The sequence below is a fragment of the Mercenaria mercenaria genome, chromosome 2, assembly GCF_021730395.1.
Source record: "Mercenaria mercenaria strain notata chromosome 2, MADL_Memer_1, whole genome shotgun sequence".
In the NCBI taxonomy this organism is placed as follows: Eukaryota; Metazoa; Mollusca; class Bivalvia; order Venerida; family Veneridae; genus Mercenaria; species Mercenaria mercenaria.
In genome coordinates, this window is record NC_069362.1 from 72,607,842 (window position 1) to 72,629,781 (window position 21,940).

A 21,940-nucleotide genomic window follows, 5' to 3' on the forward strand; every position below is an offset into this window, starting at 1 on the left:
TGTACAGGATGTGCTACAGTTCTGTATGTAGTGGATGCTGAAAGTACTTATGTACCAGATGCTCTACAGTATTGTATGTACCGGATGCAGACAGTACTGTATGTACCTTATGCTCTACCATACTGTATGTAGCGGATGCTCTACAGTACTGTATGTACAGTATGTGCTACAGTACTGTATGTAGTGGATGCTGACAGTACTTATGTACCAGATGCTCTACAGTAATGTATGTACAGGATGCTCTACAGTACTGTATGTACCTTATGCTCTACAGTACTGTTTATACAGGATGCTCTACAGTACTGTATGTACCAAATGCTCTACAGTACTATATGTACAGGGTGCTCTACAGTAATGTAAGTACAGGATGCTCTACAGTACTGTATGTAGTGGATGCCAACAGAACTGTATGTACCGGATGCTCTACAGTACTGTATGTACCGGATGCCGACAGTACTGTATGTACAGGATGCTGTACAGTACTGTACCAGATGCTTGACAGTACTGTAAGTACAAGATGCTCTACAGTACTGTACCAGATGCTTGACAGTACTGTAAGTACCAGATGCTCTACAGTACTGTATTTAGCAAATGCCGACAGTACTGTATGTATAGGATGCTCTACTTTTTTGTATGTACCGGATGCCTTACAGTACTGTATATTCCGGATGCTCTACAGTTTTGTATGAACTGGATGCCTGACAGCACTGTAGTCAGCAGACAGCGCTTTGTCAGAAGAGCACAGAACTTGTTCTATTTTAAGAAAAAATGTTTGAATATTTAAAATGTTTCCTTCATAAAGGAATTATTAACTATTACAATCAGGACAACAAAAAAAAAACCCCAAAAAAACAAATGTGCTATCCATGATGTCATCACTCTGTGGTATTGTGTACTTTGACAAATTGCTTCCATATTTGAAAAGATATTTCATTTTACAGCAGTATGATGTGCGAGTACAATATAGAAATCCTTTAAATAATTAATAGTTCAATACTATAAATGTGATTGCAGATTCACACAGGCAGAAAAGTAGTAAATCATGTTAACGTAAAAGGCATTAATCAGATTTAAAAAAAAAAAACATGATAATTTGTTGTTTTTATTTAATTTTCATTAGATTACTGTAATGGGAATAAAGTTTAGATTGACAGATTCCATAAATGATTAGATTGCATTTGATGAGTAGTTGGTAGAACTTGAACATAAAATTCTGTCCTGTTTTGTCTATTCTATTCATTGTTGAAAACATTACATTTTGTTGCTGAATTGTCAGATTTTTCATACCTGGTCTTTGTCTCTGATATTTGTTATGTTTTCACTTAAAAGTATTGTTCTATTGTTTATCAGGGTATCAAAGTGGCACTGCACATTAGTCTTATCAAGCAACTCTAGACAAATGAGGAAGTTGTCAAAGAGGACCACTGATTTCAAACTTTAATATAATCTCCTTGAGCCTTAAAGCATTCTTCCAGGGCCATAGAACTGTTGGGTTATTTCTAGATTTTTGTGTAGATCTTGTGTTTTTGTCTCAATGTTACAAGTAATGTGTCATTCAAAGGAATTATTGAATCTATAGCAACTTTCTTGCTATCCAGTGCCTTAACAGGATGTTCCTGCTGGGCAGCTATTTAGTGTTGTAGTGTGGTGTACAACACACAAGATATTTGTCATGTGACAAACAATATTTATTTCAGGATAGGCTGCCCTCATTAGCATTAGCATTATGGAATGGCTTATGGGTTGACTGTGTATGCTAGTTTTGACTGTTGCTTCACAGTGTTCCTGCATTTTATATTGCGTTAGAGTTTGGAGATGGTAGTCTATACAAGATCGCAGTATGTTATAAAATGAAGTGGCGGCTGCCCATTAGAGCTTGTAATGTTGTTGCAGATTATAGGATGTTTTGTTATTGCAGGATACAATCATTGTGTTTGTTGCTGATTATGATATGGGTGTTTGTTACAGGATACAGTCTGTGTGGTTGTTACAGGATACAGTCTGTGTATGTGGTTGTTGCAGGATACCGTCTGTGTGGTTGTTACAGGATACAGTCTGTGTGGTTGTTACAGGATACAGTCTGTGTGATTGTTGCAGGATACAGTCAGTGTGGTTGTTACAGGATACAGTGTGTGTGGTTGTTACAGGATACAGTCTGTGTGTTTGTTACAGGATACAGTCTGTGTGGTTGTCACAGGATAAGTCTGTGTGGTTGTTACAGGATACAGTCTGTGTGGTTGTTACAGGATACAGACAGTGTGGTTGTTACAGGATAAGTCTATGTGGATACAGTCTGTGTGGTTGTTACAGGATACAGTCTGTGTGATTGTTGCAGGATAAGTCTATGTGGATACAGTCTGTGTGGATACAGTCTATGTGGTTGTTACAGGATACAATCTATGTGGTTGTGGCAGGTTATGGTCTGTGCGGTTGCGGCAGATTGTGATCTGTGTGTCTGTGTCAGACTATGGTCTTTGTGTTTGTGGCAGATTATGGTCTGTGTAGTTGTGGCATTTTGTGGTCTGAGACTTTGTGACAGATTATTGTCTGTGTGGTTGTGGCAGGTTTTAGTCTGTGTGGTTGTGGCAGATTTTGGTTTGTGTTGTTGTTGAAAATTATGGTCTGTGTGGTTGTTTCAGACTGTGGTCTTTGTGTTTGTGGCAGATTGTGGTCTGTTTGGTTGTGGCGTTTTGTGATCTGTGTCTTTGTGGCAGATTATGATCTGTGTGGTTGTTGCAGACTATGATCTGTGTGTTTGTGGCAGATTCTGGTCTGTGTATTTGTAGCAGATTATGGTCTGTGTGGTTGTAGTAGATTATGGTCTGTCTGGTTGTGGCAGATTACTGCCTGTGTGTTAGTGACAGATTATGATCTGTGTGTTTATGGCAGATTATGATCTATGTGGTTGTAGTAGATTATGGTCTGTGTGGTTGTGGCAGATTATGGTCTGTGTGGTTGTGGCAGATTATGGTCTGTGTGGTTGTTGCAGATTATGGTCTGTGTGGTTGTGGCAGATTATGGTCTGTGTGGTTGTTGTAGATTATGGTCTGTGTGGTTGAGGCAGATTATGGTCTGTGTGGTTGTTGTAGATTATGGTCTTTGTGGTTGAGGCAGATTATGGTCTGTGTGGTTGTTGTAGATTATGGTCTTTGTGGTTGAGGCAGATTATGGTCTGTGTGGTTGTTGTAGATTATGGTCTGTGTGGTTGTGGCAGATTATGGTCTTTATGGTTGTGGCAGATTATGGTCTTTATGGTTGTGGCAGATTATGGTCTGTGTGGTTGTGGCAGACTATGGTCAGTGTGGTTTGTGTAGATTATGGTCTTTGTAGTTGTGGCAGACTATGGTCTGTGTGGTTGTGGCGGATTATGGTCTGTGTGTTTGTGACAGATTATAGTTTGTTTGGTTGTGGGAGGTTATGGTCTGTGTGGTTGTTGCAGATTATGGTCTGTGTGGTTTGTGCAGATTATGGTCAGTGTGTTTGTGACAGATTATGGTCTGTGTGGTTGTTGAAAATTATGGTCTGTGTGGTTGTTGCAGATTATGATCTGTGCAGTTGTTGCAGACTATGGTCTGTGTGGTTGTTGTAGATTATAGTCTGTGTGGTTGTTGCAGGATGATTGTAAAATGTATGGTTGTTTCAGATTGTAGTATGTAAGTAGTTTCAGATTATATGGTTGTTTCAATGTATAGACTGTGTGGTTGTTTCAGGTTATAGTGTGTGTGGTTGTTTCAGATTATAATATACATGGTTGTTGCAGATTCTAGTTGGTAGAGTTGTTGCAGATTCTCTGTGTGGTTGTTTCAGATTAGAATATATTTTGTTGTTACAGATCGTGTATGTGGTTGTTGCAGATTATTGTCTATATAGATGTTTCAGATTTAACTGTCAGTGCGGTTGTTACAGATTTTTGTCAATATGTTGTCTGTGTGATAGTTCTAGAATGGTTATAGTATGATTGGTTGTTTCAGATTATAGTATGATTGGTTGTTTCAGATTATAGTATGTATAGTTGTCTTAGATTTTACAGTATCTGTGGATGTTACATAACTAATGCTATAATATATTTGTTTTTAAGGGAAGTGAAACCTTTTAGATATTCTATAATCACATTTTCAGGTATTTTAACCCCTTTTTATGAAATGCGTTATTCTATGTTTTTTACCTTTAGAATTTTAGAAAACAGATAAGATACAGAAATTGATAGCAGAACAGTTCTAAGAGTATTGTTTTCTTGCTGTGACTAGTATCTAGCATGCTGGTAGTGATGACAGTTGTATGCTGGAGATATAAATGGGAGGTAATGCTTTCACATATATACCTCTATTTGTATTGCCACTAATTGGAAGGTTACAAATTGACTTTGACTGTTGTATAGTTTGTGTTTATTTCCTTAACTACCTGTTATACCTGGCTGGTGGTGTTTCACATTTCCCCACAAAATCTTTTTTCCCCCTCTTATTCTTCTGGATTATATTTATACATACTTTTTGTTGGGAATTTTTAACTTGTGTATGTAGGTGTGTCTGATGGTTTCGTGATTCTGATACAAAATTGATAAACTACGGAAGATTTCTGATACAGAGAATGAAAGAAATATGTCTGGAGGGAAATTATAGAAGAAATACAGACTGGTTCTGCTGTAAAGGAAAATATTATTGAGGAAGCTAATTGGTCAGATTATTTCTTTTTAAAATCTACTACAGGAATTTAAATATATTTAAACATTTTACTACTCCAAGGTCTACCTGCTATAGTTGTTTACATTCAACCTGTATGGATTTTTTGAGGTAAGAATGCTCTATTATTTTTCTTTTTAATCGTCTCATTACAATTATAATGGCTAGTCGTTAAGCATGCTTAAATCTACATTTAAAATCAAATCTTAAATGAAAATGCCTTTAGATGATTTTAAAGTATTTCATTATTAAATTGCTTTGTATCAAATTTCTATTTTATGAGATTTTAAAGTTTAGGGTGGGATGAAAACAGTGACATTAGCATTTTCTTTCTCAATGAAATAGCAAATAATTGGTTGAGACCACATTATCCATTAAGGTAACCCATGTGAGAAATGTCACTTGACCAGTGTGAAGAGTCAATAAATTAGAATCCCCTTTTCATCTAGGGGAAATCCTGGGGCCACAAAATACCATTACTGTTGCATTAAATTGGTGTAATGGGCAGAACAGAAACCCATTGAGTCAGGGTCACTTATAAATTATTTGAGAGCATGGCTTGTTGTACACATGACATTGTGAATATACCGGTATTTAGGATATAATGTTATACTGTTCTTGTTTCATGTAAAAAGCTAAACCAAAACATATTAAATATATTTTTGTCTATTATATAAGTGGATGGATTAAAGATCAGTTCTGAGTTGCCAGTTTTTTTTTATGCAACAAACTTTTATACAAAATATGCAGATATAACAGTAAATATTCTAAATGCCTTTGGATCTTGTATCAGGGATTGTTTATCATGTTTAAGTAAGTTAAAATATATAATATAATACGTTTAGAAACTGTACAATATTTGCCCATGTAGTTCTGGGATGATCATGCAAAGAACTGCAAACTTGCATGTTCGTAAGAGGCGGCTAATAGGGTCGGGAAACTTGGTTTTGCTGTAACTCTGTGTTTCCAGCAGGTATAACAGTTTTCATTTCATACATCATGATTTCAATTTCATGTAAATGAGATATAAAACCGAAATTTTTAGTCCAGGCTGTTTGGCGCTATTTATACTGTACTGTGTGGATGCACTGTTAGCCTAGTCCAAATAATAGGACATTAATTTTAGGAACAGCATGATAACTTTTGACTGATCATAAAATAAGCCATAAGCTTTGTAAAACTGAAACATATAACAGTATTTCCAGTAAGACTTACAGAAGACTTCAGGGGAACATCCCGGGGTTATCCTTATCAGTGCTTAGTTTCATTTAGTTCTTTTGATTTGTGGACCTTTGAAAGATTTTTAGTTAAAGGAAGAATTGTTGAGTGTTTCTGAATAACTATCATTGTGCAAATTGTTAGATACATGTTGAAAAAAACATTTTCAGGCATTCAAAGTCAGTATCTGAATCATCTATGACAAAAAGGACATACATCCTGAAAATTTAATACCAGATTTTATTTACTGCCAGACATCATATTTTTGTTTACTTTTGGTCTAAAATCATATTATGACATTAGGCAGAAGTTTCAGAATAAAGTAAATCAATGTGATGAGTTTTTTTCTAACAGGAAAATTACAATTACAAATCTGGAGTTAATAATTTAGCTACATTTTTGGGGAAGAAAAATGACTGTGTCTATAGTATTTCTTCAATTATGAGCAACTCTAGATTGGGTTTGTATTGATCTGTCTATATATAAAAGAGTTCATTAAATTTTGATAGCTAGTAGATGACAAGGAATTTAAATTGATTTCCAACTCTTTTTAACTGCCCATTCATTCAGTATATTTTATTTTTAATACCAGTAATCTTTAAACTTGTGATTCTCTCTGTCAGTATAGTAAATGAACTAATCCCATTGATATATTTGAAGGGTACAATTAAGTCGGTCCTAAGCCTTGTTTCTAATTTAGATGCAGGGATGTTAGTAATGACACTGTTTATAAATGTCTTATAGAGCCCGGTGTTAAAAGAAACTTTCACAAGATGAGCGTTCATTGTGGAAGCTTATATTCTGTATGAGTATCAGGAGAGACAGAATGTGATCCTGAGTATTTATTTCCAATTGAGAAATTGAAGGGATTGGAAATTAGTGTTGCGTGTGTCCAGGAGTTTCATTGTGAATGCATGAGGCATATCTTTCCATGTTTCAAGAGGACCTTATTAAAGGATTGAAAATCAGTGCATTGTATTTCCATGAGGCTCATATATCCTTTTTTGTTTCCATGACAACCTTATTAAAGGATTGAAAATCAGTGCATTGTATTTCCATGAGGTCATATATCCTTTTTTGTTCCCATGAGAACCTTATTAAGGGATTGAAAATCAGTGCATTGTATTTCCATGAGGTTCATATATCCTTTTTTGTTTCCATGAGAACCTTATTTAAAGGAATTGAAAATCAGTGCATTGTATTTCCATGAGGTTCATATATCCTTTTTTGTTTCCATGAGAACCTTATTTAAAGGAATTGAAAATCAGTGCATTGTATTTCCATGAGGTTCATATATCCTTTTTGTTTCCATGAGTTCCTAATTAAGGGATTGAAAATCAGTGCATTGTGTTTCCATAAAGTTCATATATCCTTTTTGTTCCCATGAGAACATTATTAAGGGATTGAAAATCAGTGCATTGTATTTCCATGAGGTTCATAAAAAATATGTCCTTTTTTGTTCCCATGAGAACCTTATTAAGGGATTGAAAATCAGTGCATTGTATTTCCATGAGGTTCATATACCCTTTTTTTGTTTCAGTGATAACCTTATTTAAAGGAATTGAAAATCAGTGCATTGTATTTCCATGAGGTTCAAATATCCTTTTTGTTTCCACGAGTTCCTAATTAAGGGATTGAAAATCAGTGCATTGTATTTCCATGAGGTTCATATATCCTTTTTGTTTCTGTGAGAACCTTATTAAAGGATTGAAAATCAGTGCATTGTGTTTCCATGAGGTTTACATATCCTTTTTGTTTCCACGAGTTCCTTATTAAGGGATTGAAAATCAGTGCATTGTGTTTCCATGAGGTTCAGATATCCTTTTTGTTTCCATGAGTTCCTAATTAAGGGATTGAAAATCAGCGCATTGTATTTCCATGAGGTTCATATATCCTTTTTGTTTCTGTGAGAACCTTATTAAAGGATTGAAAATCAGTGCATTGTATTTCCATGAGGTTTACATATCCTTTTTGTTTCCATGACAACCTTATTAAGGGATTGAAAATCAGTGCATTGTATTTCCATGACGTTTATATATCCTTTTTTGTTTCCATGAGGTATACCTTATTAAGGGATTCAAAATCACCAGCAGTACCTTTTGGGATTTAAAGTCAGGGTTGTTTTCATGAGGTTTAGTGTAGATAGAAAGTTGCTTGGTGTTTCTGTGAACTTCATCAAACATACAGGGAGCTATTAATTATCTTTAATGTTTCCATGAGTACCTTATTCAGAGATTGAAAGTTGGCATATCTGTGAGTTTCAGTATAAAGACACTGCAATTACAGTTACCTTCTGTGGAATTGCAAGCATTTATATCTTTTATTTCCACACTTTCCTTTCTGTCTTGGCATCACGGAATGGTTTACATCTGGATATAGATCTCTGCATATGCACCGAGTTTAACAGTGTGCTTTTTTATAACTGCTAAGTGTGGTGGATGACAGTTAGTGGTTTCATGGTATTTCCGAGCGAAATCTTTGTGCAGATTTTAACAATAAATTCACTGCTTCAATATTGAAAATCAAAATTATTTGACTACATAAAAATAGAATAATTTTTTTTGTAACCAAATGTAATTCTTCTGTCGAAAGTAGCTTTAAACTCTTTGTGTTTTTAGAAGTACTTACAAAAGGTGGGAATTTCAAAGGGTGATTGTTTCCATATGGAAATACAAATGGCAACAAATTTATTAAATGTTTCTGCAAAGCAGAAGATGGCAGTACTGAAAGTTTCCCTGAGAAGTGCCTTGTAAAAGTATTCATGGAAATAAGAATTCTGTTCACATATGGTTTTTTTTAGCTCACCTGAGCACGAAGTGCTGAAAGGTGAGCTTTTGTGATTGCCCTGTGTCCATCGTCCGTCGTCAACAATTTGACTGTTATTACTCTAGAGGTGACATTTTTGGCCCAATCTTAATGAAACATGGTCAGAATGTTACCCTTAATAAAATCTTGGACGAGTTTGATATTGGGTCATCTGGGGTCAAAAACTAGGTCACCAGGTCATATCAAAGAAAAAGCTTGTTAACACTCTAGAGGTCACAATTTTGGCCCAATCTTAATGAAACTTGGTCAGAATGTTACCCTTAATGAAATCTCAAACGATTTCGATATTGGGTCATCTAGGGTCAAAAACTAGGTCACCAGGTCAAATCAAAGGAAAGGCTTTTTAACACTCTAGAGGCCACAGTTTTGTCTCAATCTTAATGAAACTTGGTCAGAGTGTTATCCTCAATAAAGTCTTGGACGAGTTTGATTTCGGGTCATCTGGGGTCAAAAACTAGGTCACCAGGTCAAATCAAAGGAGAGGCCGTATTTATGACTGTATCTTCATGAGACTTGGTCAGAATGTGAATATTGATGAATTTAAGGTCCAGTTTGAATCTGGGTCATGTCGGTTCAAAAACTAGGTCACCAGGTCAAATCAAAGGAAAAGCTATTTTACACTATAGAGGCCACATTAATGACCATATCTTAATGAAACTTGGTCAGAATGTTAATCTTGATGATCTATAGGTCAAGTTCAAATCTTGGTCAGGTTTGATCAAAAACAAGGTCACTAGGTCAAATCAAAGGAAAAGCTTGTTAACAGTCTAGAGGCCACATTTATGACTGTTTCTTCATGAAACTTAGTCAGAATGTTAAACTTGATGATCTTTAGGTCAAGTTCAAACCTGGGTCAGGTCGGGTAAAAAACTAGGTCACCGGGTCAAATCAAAGTGAAAGCTAGTTAACACTTTTGAGGCCACATTTATGACCATATCTTAATGAAACTTGGTCTGAATGTTAATCTTGATTGATCTTTAGGTCAAGTTTAAATCTGGGTCAGGTGGGGTCAAAAACCAGGTCACTAGGTCAAATCAAAGGAAAAGCTTGTTAACATTCTAGAGGCCACATTTATGATTATATCTTCATGAAACTTAGTCAGAATGTTAAACTTGATGATCTTTAGGTCAAGTTTGAATCTGGATCATGTCGGATCAAAAAACTAGGTCACGGGGTCAAATCAAAGGAATAACTAGTTTACACTTTAGAAGCCACATTTATGACCATATCTTAATGAAACTTAGAATGTTAATCGTGATGATCTTTAGGTCAATAGATCAGGTGAGCGATACAGGGCCTTTATGGCCCTCTTGTTTCATGAAAATATTCAATAGTAGCTTCCAGCCCCGTAAAATTTCTCATGGAAACATGGAATTTACTTCCTGTCTTCGTACTGCAAAAAATGTCTGCAGTTTCATGCACAATGCAGGAAGTGGCAGTGTGGAGTGTTTACTTGATTAGAGATTATGAAGACAAAAAGTAAATTCTACTCATTCTCATGATTAATAGAATATCAACATTTAAGGAAACAATATGATGTTATCACACACTTCAGTAAACAGAAATATATACAGCAAAGTGATATGTTTCCTTGATTACAAGGTTACAGATGATATTACATTGAGATCTTTTTCTTTACTGATATAAAAGTTACAAGATTCCCATTGATGATACATTTGGATGGATCTTGAGATAATAAGTTTCGTTTATCATGTATCCCCTGACTCACCATTGAAGAAATAATGGCTCTTTTATACTAAATTGTTGTCTTAAATATCAACATTAAAACTACTTTTTTTCTAGTTTTAAAGTTTGTTATCACGAAAATGAAAATTTCCATCTGCTAGTTTAGCACTATCTGATTGTATATTGATTTCTACAGGGATTTTTTTCTTAAATCAGGGATTAAGCCAATCAACCATAGGCTTTCCTGAGAAAATTCCTTTTTTCTAATTGAGTTCATTTCCTTTAATGACTTTGTCTACTTGAGGAAAAAATGAGATCGAGATTTGATTCTTGCAAAATTTCATTAAATTGAATGTTTCATGTTAATTCTCGTATTTTGATTTTCTCCAAGTGTTACCTCATTACCTTGTTGGCAGTTTAATTTTGAGATTTGGAACTTGATATTCCCTTTAAAATAATTGTTTTGTTTCATTAAAGTTGAAAAAAAAATACAGAACAACTATATTATCAGAAAAAGCAGAACTCGGTTCTAGTTTAGTATGTTAACAATAATTAAGACGCCTGATATTTCCACAGAGAAAGGGACTTAGAATTGTTTTGGTGACACACACATAAAATGAAACAGTTCAGATTCATTATTATACATTTGGAAGAAATATTCATGATATTTGCAGTCAGATGTAAAACCAAATTCCATTGAAAAGAAAAAAAAAAGTTATTTGAAATCGCGTACGAGAAGAAGAAGAAGAAGTTATTTGAAATTCATTAAGTCTCCACAAAGTTTCCATTTTGACTGAAACATTTGAGATTTTGTGTTGATGAAATCCCCTGTGAAAAAGGTTCATGAATTTATTCATGAACCTTTTTCATGAAAGTTTATGAATAAATATTCATGAGCGTCAAAATTTATGTTTCATGAATTTCGATATTCATGAACTTGTTCATGAATTAAAAATAATACATGAACAAGTTCATGAATATTGATATTCATGAAAAACATGAATTTTGATTCTTATGAATATTTAGTCATGAACATTTTTTGTAAAAAAGAAAAAAAACCAAACAGGTTTCATGAACTTATTCATGAACAAATACATGAACTAGTCAAGGTCACCTGGTAGGAGTGTAACACTATGAAACATGAGAGATCTGCATGTGATGGAATTCTTTGAACAATTTCGGTAGAGCTTGATACAAGAAAAATTGTATAAAAGGTTCATTAACACTGGCCTAGTAGTTTCAGAGATGTTGTTTAAAAGAAATGGTAGGACGAACAGACAGCAGACCTTACTAGCTCAACCTGGCACCTTGTGCAAGGTAAGCTAAAAGTAAATTTCTGAACTGGCGACTGACCATTTGCAACATTCTAACTAAGCACAGAGTCTTAAAGAGTACAAGTTACAAAACTGAAGAATGCTATGGTTCACAACAAAGATTTATTTTCCCTTCATTGGTGTCATTCCACCCTCAACAAATGACATGTTGAGTAAAAACAATAAAGTAAGTTTACAGTGGGATTGGGAGCATAATAAGAAGTAAACAATTGCTGTATAAAATACAAAAACATTAACTTAAACAATGTATAATTTACTTTAATATCAAGATTGAAATTCAGATACTAGCTTTGCTTCAAGGTTGTGAAAACTTGTGACATTTTAAAAGGATTTTATAGTTTTTAAAATGAACGATTTATGACAACACCATAATTACTTATTTGATATTCAGTATACTCATGTTCCTTTTAAACCATTCCTAACTGTAGTATGATAAATATTTCCTTCTTATTTGCTGCACAAACTTCACAAAAAATGTTGAGTCACATGTGCAAAAAATTTCCCAGCATGCAACAAAATAATGGAAACTGATTGTGTGACATTATGAATTTAATGTTCATGAACATTCATGAACAGTTCATGAACTTCTTCATTATTGTAAAAGGTAATAAACCTAAGTTTTATGTTTAATAAATGAACAGTTCAGAAACTCACTTGTAATTGGGTTCAAGATCTGGTACTGAACTAGAAAAAGGTTTTGAGTTTTAGTACTTTTAATGAACCTGTGTTCATGAACAATTTTGGTTCTTAGTCTAATACTAACAGTAACTGTTCAGGAACTGGTAAAGTTCTATAAGTTCTTGAACTTTTGCAGTTTTTGAACCAATGTTCAAGTAGAACCACAGTCTAAGAACTGTTATGCTGGTTCAGGAACAGTTCTTTAAGTTCTTCAGAAGTTCTTGAATGTTCAAGAACTTAATACTAGTTCTAGAAAATCTTTTACAGGGGAAAACCATAACCCTGTAGTTCCTGAATCACAATTTCAATCATCATCTGAATTTCATTTTCAAGTTCATGAATTTCTTAAATTATTTAATGGATTTTCTGAAATGTTCATGAACTACATTTACAAGTTCATGAAATGAAAGTAATATTCTTGAACTTGAGAGTTTGTGAATTTAAGTAAGTGAACTTTTCCTTGTAGTTCATGAACTTTTTTTAAAATAATTCATGAAATAATTTATGAATTCTTACAAATTCATGAATAAATTCATGAAGTTCATGAACCTATTCCACAGGGGATGTTAATTTCTTTTGGCACAGTGGAATACAGTACACTGTGCCACATTAACAGTGCATTTGTGGCTGTCCAAGATTAACACTACAAGGTTAACACTACAAGGTTAGCACTACAAAATTAACTCTACAAGATTAACACTACATGATTAACACTACAAGTTTAGCTGCGCAAGGTTAACACTACAAGATTAACACTACAATACTAATACTACAAGGTTAACACAACAAAGTTAGCACTACAAAATTAACACTACAAGATTAACACTACATGATTAACACTACAAGTTTAGCTGCGCAAGGTTAACACTACAAGATTAACACTACAATACTAACACTATAAGGTTAACACTACAAGGTTAGCACTACAAAATTAACACTACAAGATTAACACTACATGATTAACACTACAAGGTTAGCACTGAAAGGTTAAGACTACAAGGTTAACACTACAAGTTTAGCTCAGCAAGGTTAACACTACAAGATTAACACTACAAGATTAACACTACAATACAAACACTACAAGGTTAGCACTACAAAATTAACACTACAAGATTAACACTACATGATTAACACTACAAGGTTAGCACTGAAAGGTTAAGACTACAAGGTTAACACTACAAGATTAACACTGCATGATTAACACTACAAGTTTAGCTCTGCAAGGTTAACACTACAAGATTAGCACTACAAAATTAACTCTACAAGATTAACACTACATGATTAACACTACAAGTTTAGCTGCGCAAGGTTAACACTACAAGATTAACACTACAATACTAATACTACAAGGTTAACACAACAAGGTTAGCACTACAAAATTAACACTACAAGATTAACACTACATGATTAACACTACAAGTTTAGCTGCGCAAGGTTAACACTACAAGATTAACACTACAATACTAACACTATAAGGTTAACACTACAAGGTTAGCACTACAAAATTAACACTACAAGATTAACACTACATGATTAACACTACAAGGTTAGCACTGAAAGGTTAAGACTACAAGGTTAACACTACAAGGTTAACACTACAAGTTTAGCTCAGCAAGGTTAACACTACAAGATTAACACTACAATACAAACACTACAAGGTTAGCACTACAAAATTAACACTACAAGATTAACACTACATGATTAACACTACAAGGTTAGCACTGAAAGGTTAAGACTACAAGGTTAACACTACAAGATTAACACTGCATGATTAACACTACAAGTTTAGCTCTGCAAGGTTAACACTACAAGATTAACACTACAAGATTAACACTACATGATTAACACTACAAGGTTAGCACTGAAAGGTTAAGACTACAAGGTTAACAAGCCCGCCCGCTTAGCTCAGTAGGTAAGAGCGTTGGTCTACGGATCGCGGGGTCGCGAGTTCGATCCTCGGGCGGGGCGTATGTTCTTCGTGACTATTTGATAAACGACATTGTGTCTGAAATCATTAGTCCTCCACCTCTGATAATTCATGTGGGGAAGTTGGCAGTTACTTGCGGAGAAAAGGTTTGTACTGGTACAGAACCCATGAACACTGGTTAGGTTAACTGCCCGCCGTTACATGACTGAAATACTGTTGAAAAATGGCGTTAAACCCAAAACAAACAAACAAACAAACAAGGTTAACACTACAAGGTTAACACTACAAAATTAACACTACAAGATTAACACTACATGATTAACGCTACAAGTTTAGCTTGCAAGGTTAACACTACAAGATTAACACTACAATACAAGGTTAACACTACAAGGTTAGTACTACAAAATTAACACTACAAGATTAACACTACATGATTAGCACTACAAGGTTAACACTGCAAGGTTAACACTGCAAAATTAACATTAACACTGCACTGTGCAACATAAACACTGCACAGTATTGACATTGCACTGTGAAAAATAAACACCTTCAAGATGAAGTTGTAACTGTGCCAACAGTTTCTGTATGAAATGGTGACCACCTGTACTATGATGTACCTGACATTCCACAATCAGCCTCACAATGTCAGGAATTCTTGCAGATACCAGTCACCTCTAATATAATAATTTCTTTATCATACACTCACTACACTCCTATAATATCAGCCTGAATTAGCTACAGCTTTACTTTTAATCAAAAATATTAATGCTTTCTTCTGTCTACAGAGGGATTCTGAACATACTTTCTTCTTTTTTATAATTTTATAAAGCTTTTTACTCAGTGTGTGGGTATATTTCTCTAATTTGACTGTTACTTCTCTAGGGCATTCCGCTGGTGCATGATAACTTTCATCTTTGTTCTGTGTGATTTGTTGCCACAGAGACATTTGCTTTCAGATTTGCCAGCAATGCTAAAGGACCAAGTGTTTCAAGTTTGAATCTTGTTAATTATTAATGCTAAAGGACCAAGTGTTTCAAGTTTGAATCTTGTTAATTGTTAATGCTAAAGGACCAAGTGTTTCATGTCTATATCATGATAATTGTCAATGCTAAAAGACCAAGTGTTTTGTGTCTATATCATGATAATTATGTCAATGCTAAAGGACCAAGTGTTTTGTGTCTATGTCAGGATAATTGTCAATGCTAAAGGACCAAGTGTTTTGTGTCTATGTCAGGATAATTGTCAATGCTAAAGGACCAAGTGTTTTGTGTCTATGTCAGGATAATTGTCAATGCTAAAGGACCAAGTGTTTTGTGTCTATATCATGATAATTGTCAATGCTAAAGGATCAAGTGTTTTGTGTCTAGATCATGATAAGTGTCAATGCTAAAGGACCAAGTGTTTCATGTCTAGATCATGATAATTGTCAGTGCTGAAGGACCAAGTGTTTCATGTCTATATCATGATAATTGTCAATGCTGAAGGACCAAGTGTTTCATGTCTATATCATGATAATTGTCAATGCTGAAGGACCAAGTGTTTCCTGTCTATATCATGATAATTGTCAATGCTGAAGGACCAAGTGTTTCCTGTCTATATCATGATAATTGTCAGTGCTGAAGGACCAAGTGTTTCCTGTCTATATCATGATAATTGTCAATGCTAAAGGACCTAGTGTTTTGTGTCTATATCATGATAATTATCAATGCTACAGGACCAAGTGTTTCATGTCTATATCATGATAATTATCAACGCTACAGGACCAAATGTTTCATGTCTTTATTATGATAATTGCTTTGTAATAAATTGGTGTAATTGTTTAGGAGGTGGGCTGCAGGTCTAGGATTAGCTCTTGTCTATCAATAGGTAAAAGTATATTCCAGAAATATTGCAGAACTCATTTTCATTGTCAGCCAACAGAAAGATGTTTTAATGGACCATATTTGCTTTAAGTTAATGACCCAGTTTAACAACTTTGTTGTAGAGGATTTTGAAGACAAAATGGACATATTTCTTCTTGTGCCCAACTGATTCTAGATTGTAAAGCATTGCTCTGCTGATGATTAGAAAGTATAAATGTTACAGAACTTTCCTTGTGCGAAAATTAATGTTTGTATCATGGTTCTAACTTGGTTTTGTTAGGCAGATGGCTGATTAGTTCAGTTGGTGGAGTGACCTTCTCTTGTGAACGAATGAACCAAGATTTGAGCCTTTGACTGACTGTACATTTTTATCCCCCCAGCATCTACTGTCCTGTCCGTCCGTCCGTCCGTCTGTACGAGGTTAACCAAATGGGACCGTTTCGTCTAGCATCAATACCCTTCACTAGAATGACTTTATACTAATGCAGATGTGACCATTCCTCATCTTCAGACATCACCTGCCTTCAGTTTGACCTTGACCTCATTTTGGACTTAGGTTGCTTTATATGGGCCATACTCTTGGTTAACCAAATGGGACCGTTTCATCTAGCATCAATACCCCTTACAAGAATGAATTGATACTAATACAGATGTAAACTGTGACCATTCCTCATCTTCAAACATCACCTGACCTCAGTTTGACCTTGACCTTGATCTCTTTTTGGACTTAGGTGCAAAATCTATTGACAAGGATGCCACTGGGGGCATCTAGCATTTATTGAACACAGCTCCTTGTTCTTTACCTGTGACATTGATTTTGGTGCCCAGTTGGGACCATTGCATAATTGCTTGGTCATTTGTACTACAATTGTAATTTTGTGTATCTCTGGAATTCGAAGACGAATTTCCAACTTGTAGTGCTGTATGTCACAGTACAGATTTGGTCACATTGGGGAAGAATATGTCGGGGATCCGGTTACCTTGGATACTAGAGTACTTGCCCTGTAAGCGATGGTCACAGATTTGAGTCTTGAACTGTGTCTTTCCTCACCCTGTGACAAATAAAATATTGGTAGATGATGAATGAGAGAGAGAATATCTTAATAATGCAAGCTAATCACCCACTTAGCTTATATAGCAGTAGATATTGATGAGGTTGTACTGGCAGGATATTGTTATGGCAGCCTGACAACAGTTACAGAGTGTTATTGCAGCGGTCAGGATGTACCAATCATGTAATGGTGACTTAATTGCAGCAGTCAAGGATGTACTGATACTAGCTATTGCATGTTAGATTTTCACTTGAGGATGTAATTTCCTGTGAATTGTGTACACTATCTCTCAAGTTCTTGCTGATGGGGAGCTGACATGTCAAAACAAATATTAGATGCTGTATGATGATGCTTTTAGAAACTCATGGCAGTTGCACTGCAAGTAAAGTTTGTGATGCAAGTAAGTTTGTAGAGAACCAAAGTTTAAGAAATGATTAATCGACGAATAATTTTATCTCCCCTCATCTTTTTTAAGGTAAAAGAGGAAAGCTATAGCTGCATGAAAGTAAAATGTTTGTCTGTTGAAATAGTAATATTTTTAGCAAGCTGTATTTAGTTAAAGACCTGCTCCAGTCCTACCTTGTAACCTTAAATTGTCACTGAAAAAGCATGAAAATCATGACTATGAACAGTGACGCCTGTCAAAATTATATCTAAGAGTCTATTTTATATAAATTTTATAGAAAATACCTGTGGTTTTGCATGCTAAAGTGTGGCGCGTGGCCGTTAACTGTTACCTATTGTAATCATGGGTTGCATACACACAATAGAATTTGAATAGCCGCGGAGCAGGGCTTTAAAGGTGGTCAGTCAGTAGTAAACATATTTCAATTTTTAGCTCATCTGATTTTTTGAGAAAAAAAATGATGAGTTATTGTCATCACTTGATCGGCGTCGGCTGGTTAAGTTTTATGTTTAGGTCAGCTTTTCTCCTAAACTATCAAAGTTATTGCTTTGAAACTTGCAACACTTGTTCACCATCATAAGCTGACCCTGTACAGCAAGAAACATAACTCCATCATGCTTTTTGGAAGATTTATGGCCCATTTTGGACTTAGAAAATATGAGATTTCTTGGTTAAGTTTTATGTTTAGGTCAACCTTTTCTCTTAAACTATAAAACTATTGCTTTGAAACTTGCAACACTTGTTCACCATCATAAGCTGACCCTGTACATCAAGAAACATAACTCCATCCTGCTTTTTGCAATAATTATTGCCCCTTTTGGACTTAGAAAATCAGTTGTCTTGGTTGAGTATTATGTTTAAGTCAGCTTTTCTCATAAACTATCAGAGCTATTGCTTTAAAACTTGCATCAGTTTTTAGCTCGACTATTCGAAGAATAGTCTAGCTATTCTACTCACCCTGGCGTTGGCGTCGGCGTCAGCGTCAGCGTCACACCTTGGTTAAGTTTTTGCATGCAAGTACATACAGCCATCAATTAAAAGCATATAGCTTTGAAACTTATTTTTTCTTTTTCTAGGTCAATTACCAACCTCTCTGGGTCAAGTCCCATAACTCTGACATGTATTTTGAGCAAATTATGCCCCCTTTTGGACTTAGAAAATTTTGGTTAAAGTTTAACATGCAAGTTACTATCTCTAAAACTAATGCAGATATTGATTTGAAACTTCACGTGTCTTCGGGGTTATAAAACTAGTTGATAGCAGCAAGTCCCATAACTCTGACTTTCATTTTGGCCAAATTATGCCCCCTTTTGGACTTAGAAAATTCTGGTTAAAGTTTTGCGTGCAAGTACATACAGCTATTTCTAAAAGGCATATAGATTTGAAACTTATTTTTTCTTTTTCTAGATCAATTACCAACCTCACTGGGTCAAGACCCATAACTCTGACATGTATTTTGAGCAAATTATGCCCCCTTTTAGACTTAGAAAATTTTGGTTAAAGTTTTCCATGCAAGTGACTATCTCTAAAACTAATGTAGATATTGATTTGAAACTTTATATGTGTCTTCAGGGTTATAAAACTAGTTGATAGCAGCAAGTTCCATAACTCTGACCTTCATTTTGGCCAAATTATTCCCCCTTTAAGACTTAGAAAATTCTGGTTAAAGTTTTGCGTGCAAGTACATACAGCTATTTCTAAAAGGCATATAGATTTGAAACTTATTTTTTCTTTTTCTAGATCAATTACCAACCTCACTGGGTTAAGTCCCATAACTCTGACATGTTTTTCGAGCAAATTATGCCCCCATTTAGACTTAGAAAATTTTGGTTAAAGTTTTACATGCAAGTTATTATCTCCAAAACTAATGCAGATATTGATTTGAAACTTCACATGTGTCTTCGGGGTTATAAAACTAGTTGATAGCAGCAAATCCCAGAACTCTGACCTTCATTTTGGCCAAATTATGCCCCCTTTTGGACTTAGAAAATTCTGGTTAAAGTTTTGCGTGCAAGTACATACAGCTATTTCTAAAAGGCATATAGATTTGAAACTTATTTTTTCTTTTTCTAGATCAATTACTAACCTCACTTGATCAAGTCCCATAACTCTGGCATGTATTTTGGGCAAATAATGCCCCCTTTTGGACTTTGAAAATTCTGGTTAAAGTTTTACATGCAAGTTTCTATCTCCAAAACTAATGCAGATATTGAATTGAAACTTCACATGTGCCTTCAAGGTTATAAAACTAGTTAAGAGCAGCAAGTCCCATAACTGATATGCATTTTGGTCAAGTTATTTCCCCTTTTGAGCTTAAAACTCTTTTGATATTTAACCTTTTTGGGTAATATTTTCCTGCTTCTGGGACAATATTTCGAATAGTCGAGCTTGGCTGTCTTATGGACAGCTCTTGTTCACCATCAAATGAGGATGCTGTACATCAAGAAACATAACTCTATCCTGCTTTTTGCAAGAATGATGGCCCTTTTTAGACTTAGAAAATCATGGGTAGGACAATATTTCTATTATACAAAAAAATCAGATGAGCGTCAGCACATGCAAGGCGGTGCTCTTGTTATATATTCTGTTAAAGATTTAAGGAACAAAAAAGACCAATTAAACATGATCCGTCTTTAAAATTGAAGTTTGGTCATACATATGTATTATGAATATTAGAACATAAGTTTTTGTTTCTTAACTATCTTAAAAATGCAAAATCAAGAAAAAGAAACATGCCCAAGTCGGGAATCAAGCCCGGGTCACCGCGACAGCAAAAAATTTCCTTCGTTTTTGAACAAAACACCACGGAGGAAAATGTAGTAAATACTGGCTGGCATTTAACCCTTAGCCTGCTGGCGGCGATTGGTTTTGCCTTTGCGACCAGTGCAGACCAAGATCAGCCTGCACATCCGTGCAGTCTGATCATGGTCTGCACTGTTCGCTATTCAGTCAGTAAATTTTCAGTGAACACCCCTTCGAATGATAAATGGTATTGCCCAAATTGAATGATGGACCAGTCCATTTTAGATATTTAGCAGGCTAAGGGTTAATACAAGATATGTAATTAAGGCAGTTTACCTCCAGTACCCAGTTACAAATGGCACACAGTTACAAATGCTTTTCAATTTTGAATTGAAAAATTAGTAAAAAAACAACTATTTCTTATGTGTATTATAATCTGTCAATAAGTTTTAAAGTTGTCATAGGAAATACAGCAATAATTTTCTGAGATCTAAAAAATTTCTCTGTTTTTGTTGTTGTATGATCTCAGGTGGTCAGTGCCTTTATTATGAAAGTATTTAAAGGGGAGAATTTCATTTTCTCTATGATTTCTCATTTTACATTAAGTTCTGGTAAAAAAAGGCATATTTCATCAATATCTGAATTCATTTATTTCCAAGGAATAAAGGCATACCCATTAGAAAAATGTAGTACAATAATGTAATGTAATATTAATAAAATTACAGCAGATATTGAAGAAACTAGAATTGCCCTTATTGTCTGTTATAATGATACAAGATTATTGTTCTGGTGAAAAGATTGGGTAGTTAAAGCCAGTATCCAATATTCCCTCACTCACTGTATTTCTGGTCAAGATGCCATTGATTAGGGCACTATAACAGTTAAGCGACTCTATGAGAATATTGTTCATTGTTTTGCTAATATAATGACCAGAAATCTGAGATCTTGCCAGATATTTGGTGAGAGGCAATCTGGAAACACTGGTCCATATAATAGCCAACATTAATGTCTGACACATCAGAAAATATAAACCAAATTACTAGATATATCTTATCAAGGATTTTTACCACTTTAAACAACACAAGTCAGCAATCAATGCATTTATAATTTATGTCATTTGCAAGAAACAGAGTGTTAATTGTCAAATTGTTGATGATGGATGTTCTGTTATAGTTGTTTGCTTCATTGTTAGTTAAACACTAGTGTGTTGTTTCTATAGTGACATTTTTCTTGCTCTTTCCTCAAATCAGCCATGATCAGATGAAAATGCGCTATTTTAGAGGCATTATCCCTAAACCACAGAAATATATGGTAAATAAACAATATCTTAACTAACAGTATAGCTATCCAATACAGTCATGTTTAACCATATGTCCCATGCAATTGGATACTTTAAATAGTCTCAAGAAGTTATACCCCTTTAAAAATGAATGCCATTTGTATAGAAATAAAAGTAAACAATTGCTGAAAACTACATTAAATCTTGTTATGTGAATTTTCAGCACTTGGGAATGACTATTACAAATGCAT

The 21,940-nt window shown here is 34.7% G+C and overlaps 1 protein-coding gene across 4 annotated transcripts in view; it reads left to right on the forward strand.

Moving 5' to 3' along the window:
* The window catches only part of LOC123564302 (uncharacterized), a 139,130-nt gene that overhangs the window by 48,687 nt on the left and 68,503 nt on the right, over window positions 1-21,940 (forward strand). Inside the window, exon 1 of one of the 4 annotated variants that reach the window (XM_053536937.1) lies at window positions 4,435-4,790. The exons of the other annotated variants lie outside the window; for them this stretch is intronic. The gene's annotated coding sequence lies outside the window, so the exon portion shown is untranslated. Of the gene's footprint in view, window positions 1-4,434; window positions 4,791-21,940 lie in introns of those variants that run through there. 4 annotated transcript variants of the gene reach the window in all.